We start from the raw sequence: 6,000 nt of genomic DNA on the forward strand, positions 1-6,000 counted from the left end.
TCACACCTGAACTGTTTGGTAATATGGCCGTTTGTATTAGCTTCATTCAAGACGTATTAGAGGACAATGTTGATTTCATTCTCCTGCTTCGAGAAGAAAACTTACGAAATTTGGCAAAATCGTGTTTAATACATACATAGTAGTGAGGTTTTCCGAGAGGCTCTATAGAGAAGGTCCATTTATGTCGGCATCGACTTTGTCACCAGTAATAATCGATCGATTCATTCGACTGCTGAATGGCAATTTATGCGTTTTTTCCGATTGACACCCATTGTAGAATTCTTCTTTGCACCCTTCTGCATTGATGTTTCCGCTTCAAGACCCATTTCACATGTTGTTTGTGTTTATGGCCAAATCTCTCATGATAAACATGCAGCGTATCCAATGGTATGCCTAAATTCACTTGAAATATTTTTGCTGGTTTAACGACAAGTACGTCTTGAATAGTCATCATCGTTTTCCCAGTCTGTTTAATTTGACACTTTTGTTATTTAAGTCCCGGGCAAAAACCTTTTCGTGCAGCTGCTTTTATGGAGAGCAAGTGAGCACTTGCTTCAGGAACATAAAGCAAATCTGTCAGTTCAGAATTTTTTTGCTATTATTCAGCTGCATTTCCAGTTTCACATTTCCATGTCCATGAGCCAACATGCTTATACCTCTTTCCTCAACGGATCTTTTCAGGAACAACGAATTTTATATAAGATAAAAAATATTGTTTATTCGTTGCAGTGTGGTTTGTGGCACCACTGTTGCAGTATCAACTATCGATTTCAACACAGTTACTGACTGAAGCACCAAAAAACGTACGACAAAAATTCAACTTTCTATTCAGACTGATTGATGCAAATGCTGTTATTTGTCTTTTACATTGAACACTCTGCTGCCTAATGGCCTACATGCTGACATGTATGACATTTCGTTTAGCACATTCCGTATTCTTTATCGATTTTTCACTATCGTCACCTTTATTTTGCTAAATTTTCTTCTTATGACTGCAATGTGCGACAGATACAGCTGATTCAACTATGCCGGCTGGGGTGGCCAAGCGGTTCTAGGCGCTACAGTCTGGGACCGGGCGACCGCTACTGTCGCAGGTTCGAATCCTGCCTCAGGCATGGATGTGTGTTACGTCCTTAGCTGAGTTAGGTTTAAATAGTTCTAAGTTCTAGGGGACTGATGACCTCAGCAGTTAAGTCCCATAGTGCTCAGAGACATTTGATTTAACTATATTGTGATCACGCAGTTCAACTGTGCACAATTTTTCGATCAAAATAGTCACACTTTGATTTTTGAACAGAATCATGTCCCACAAGTCTTAAAAATTGTTATATTCTTTGCCTAGAACGAATAACATTCGGTCATTTAAAATTCTTTGAGGCAAAACATCTCCCTCGTGCTTCTGCAATTTATTGTTCAAATCTGTGAAGAGTTTCTGCAACTTCACGACTTGGTTCCTGATATCCTCTTTGCCGTCACTCTAAAAACGAAAAAAAATGCTTTCATCAACATGTTGTTGCCGCGCTGGATTAGCCGAGCGGTCTTAGGCGCTGCAGTCATGGACTGTGCGGCTGATCCCAGCGGAGGTTCGAGTCCTCCCTCGGGCATGGGTATGTGTGTTTGTCCTTAGGATACTTAAGATTAAGTAGTGTGTAAGCTTAGAGACTGATGACCTTAGCAGTTAAGTCCCATAAGATTTCACACACACTTGAACATCAACATGTTGAGTCCTTGTATACTGTTACGTTTGAATCACACACATAACCTCTCCCACATTTCAATTGCGGGAGTGTATGCCAACAGGATACTAGCTACAGATTTTTCGAGTGTATCTGCTAATAAACTAGATGCTTTCGCATCGTCTTTCAGCTACTGCCAATGTGCCACGTTTTTTTCTGCGGTCGCATCTTCCGCTGACTCCGTCCAGTAGATCGTACAGATGGCGAATACTATCCTCAGAGACATAATGCCACGCCTGCTCGACCTCTTCAGTAGTTCTGTGGGAATTGTTACTTGATGAGTCACACGAGCCACTTCTCGTCGCATCACACCCTACACGTACTCAATTGGATACAAGTCCAGAAATCATGAGGTCAGACAAGGTGCTGTACGTCTTGCAAAGCACACTGAGTTTCACGGGCCATGTGTGGACGGACATTATCCTGTTGGAACAACACATCACCTTCCTGTTGCAAAAATAGCAAAGAACGGGTCTAACAACATTCTGCATGCACCAAGCGCTGGTTATCGTCATCTCCAGAAATACCAAGGGGAACAAGGGTTTCAGTTTATCGCATCCTAGATCACAAGGTCTGGGGTGGTAGTTGTGTGTCTCAGATGAATGCATTCTACAAGACAGTGGTCACCAGGTCTTCGTCGTAGGCATAAACGGCCATCACTTGCATGCAGGCAGAACCTGCTTTCATCGCCGAAGACCAAGGCACGCCATTCCATCTTCTAGATGATCCTCTGACGGCATCAGTCGAACCGTGCACGTCGATGCTGTGGTGTGAATGGAAGGCGGGCTAGAGATGTGCTTGCCCGTGGTTCCACTGCTAATAACTGCTTTGCAACAGTTTGTGTTGACACCTCTGGGATCAAGAGCCCTCTTATCTGCGCGGTGAAGATGAACGATCTGCCAGTGCTGCCCTTACAATACGCGAACCTGGCAGGCGTCTGTGCGGCTTAGATGTCCAGAACTTCGTCGATGGATTTGAGAATGTTCATGTGACCACTGATACAAGCACCGTTCCAAAACTAACGTGGCACGTCCAGCTTGCGTGGCATTTCTCTGAAAGGACCATCCCGCCACTCGGAAGGCTCTTTCAAACTCGCTCATTTGTCGCACGAGTTGCGACCACTTAGCATGTCACCTGCTTGCTTCGCACGCTTGCACCTCACTGAGCCTTGAGGCTGCGTGTATTCCCTATTACAGGGCAGACACAGATGGCGTTCTGGTAGCTATGCAGCTACACTATCTGTCGGCGGACGACTCTGAAACCATTATCAGTACACCTACTATCCTTCAAGTGGCACATGCCGTCATCGGATCAAAATCGACGTGGTCTTTCCATGTGTGCATCTTTTTTTCCTTTTTCACCAATGTATTTCGCGACTTTTTACTCATTGCCTGGCCCCGTAACCTGCTGAGATTATTAATTTCAATCAAATTACAAAAGATTTACTGAACATGGTTCACCAGAGATACACACACCACAACACACTACCGCACATACACTTTTAGTTTTACCAGTTCACAGATTCAACAGCACTTGCATAACAAAGATATAAAATGTCACATTGCACAGATATGACAAAACACTTCGTATTTTTATTTTCAATGTTAACAACTATGAGTCATAATTCTCCTAAAGAGAAACAAAAGTAAGCTTAAAACGATGGTTCAATGTGTATTTGTAGTTACAACGTTTCCATTAACAGTCCGGTGGTTTGCTTTTATACTGACGTGTTAAACAGACAATTTCGCTTCATTTAATCTTGTTACAGTACACTGTAACTGTAATGCCAACATAGATGTGATAAATTGCACAAGAAACAGAAACACGAAACATGAATTCAGCATAGCGCACGGGGAAAACTTTGACTATGACGCACAGTGGCATACCGTGAGTATATAAATTATATTTACTCCACGCTGTAATGAAATATGGGTCTCCCTCCACCCTTAAAAAAATTTCCGTATGATGGCTGCATTTCAAATGCAATAACATAGGATCTAAGAACTCTGACCATAAAACTACCACATTTTCCACTGCAAGCTCTCCGAATTAACTGTTGTAGGTTTCTTAATTTGTAAAACGCCGAAGTAACTGAGACCACTAAAGCAAGCTATGTAGTGACGCCACTATAAGATGCGAAATAATCGAAGCTTTTAACCAAATAATTTATACAGGGTGAGTCACCTAACATTACCGCTGGATATATTTCGTAGACCACATCAAATACTGACGAATCGATTACACAGACCGAACGTGAGGAGAGGGGCTAGTGTAATTGGTTAATACAAACCATAAAAAAATGCACGGAAGTATGTTTTTAACACAAACCTACGTTTTTTTAAATGGAACCCCGTTAGTTTTGTTAGCACATCTGAACATATAAACAAATACGTAATCAATGTCGTTTCTTGCATTGTAAAATGTTAATTACATTCGGAGATATTGTAACCTAAAGTTGACGCTTGAGTACCATTTCTCCGCTGTTCGATCGTGTCGGAGAGCACCGAATTACGTAAGGATCCAAAGGGAACGGTGATGGACCTTAGGTACAGAAGAGACTGGAACAGCACATTACGTCCACATGCTAACACCTTTTTATTGGTCTTTTTCACTGACGCACATGTACATTACCATGAGGGGTGAGGTACACGTACACACGTGGTTTCCGTTTTCAATTACGGAGTGGAATAGAGTGTGTCCCGACATGTCAGGCCAATAGATGTTCAATGGAGTGGCCATCATTTGCTGCACACAATTGCAATCTCTGGCGTAATGAATGTCGTACACGCCGCAGTACATCTGGTGTAATGTCGCTGCAGGCTGCCACAATGCGTTGTTTCATATCCTCTGGGGTTGTAGGCACATCACGGTACACATTCTCCTTTAACGTACCCCACAGAAAGAAGTCCAGAGGTGTAAGATCAGGAGAACGGGCTGGCCAATTTATGCGTCCTCCACGTCCTATGAAACAGCCGTCGAACATCCTGTCAAGGGTCAGCCTAGTATTAATTGCGGAATGGGCAGGTGCACCATCATGCTGATACCACATACGTCGACGCGTTTCCAGTGGGACATTTTCGAGCAACGTTGGCAGATCATTCTGTAGAAACGCGATGTATGTTGCAGCTGTTTGGGCCCCTGCAATGAAGTGAGGACCAATGAGGTGGTCGCCAATGATTCCGCACCATACATTTACAGTCCACGGTCGCTGTCGCTCTACTTGTCTGAGCCAGCGAGGATTGTCCACGGACCAGTAATGCATGTTCCGTAGATTCACTGCCCTGTGGTTTGTGAAATCCGCTTCATCGGTAAACAGGTAGAACTGCAACGCATTCTCTGTTAATGCCCATTGACAGAATTGCACTCGATGATTAAAGTCATCACCATGTAATTGCTGATGTAGCGACACATGAAACGGGTGAAAGCGGTGACGATGCAGTATGCGCATGACACTACTTTGACTCAGTCCACCGGCTCTCGCAATGTCCCGTGTACTCATGTGTGGGTTCATGGCAACAGCAGCTAACACACCAACTGCACACGCTTCTCCTGTGACGGGCCTGTTACGGACCCGTTTGCGTGCTACGACCATACCTGTTGCATACAGTTGGCGGTAGTTTTGCAATGTGCGGCACGTTGGATGCTCTCTGTGCGGGTACCGTTCTGCATACACCCTGCAGGCTTCAGCTGCATTTCGTCGACACTCGCCATAGATGAGTATGATCTCCGCCTTTTCAGAGTTCGAATACACCATGGTCACAGTTCCTACAACACTACACTATCACAGACGTCTGGTAACACGGTGTACTACAGTTGGTCTGCGTGCGGAGACGAATGCAGAATAACAATAGCAGCAAGCGCTACATGCGGACACTGCGACAGCTAGACCAAACCACAACAGTGCACTACAGCCACACTCGTAAACACGGTCGTCATCGTAAACATGTCCCTGCAGATGCTGCTCGCCGACCGTGGCCCGTGTTTGTTACAACCCGCAACTGAACGTCGGAGGTTTCAAGCGTCAACTTTAGGTTACAATATCTCCGGATGTAATTAGCATTTTACAATGCAATAAACGGCACTGATTACGTATTTGTTTATATGTTCAGATGTACTAACAAAACTAACGTGGTTCCATTTAAAAAAACGTAGGTTTGTGTTATAAAACATACTTCCGTGCATTTTTGTATGGTTTGTATTAAACAATTACACTAGCCCCTCTCCTCATGTTCGGTCTGTGGAATCGGTTCGCAGTATTTGATGC

Source organism: Schistocerca piceifrons, chromosome 2, assembly GCF_021461385.2.
Source record: "Schistocerca piceifrons isolate TAMUIC-IGC-003096 chromosome 2, iqSchPice1.1, whole genome shotgun sequence".
In the NCBI taxonomy this organism is placed as follows: Eukaryota; Metazoa; Arthropoda; class Insecta; order Orthoptera; family Acrididae; genus Schistocerca; species Schistocerca piceifrons.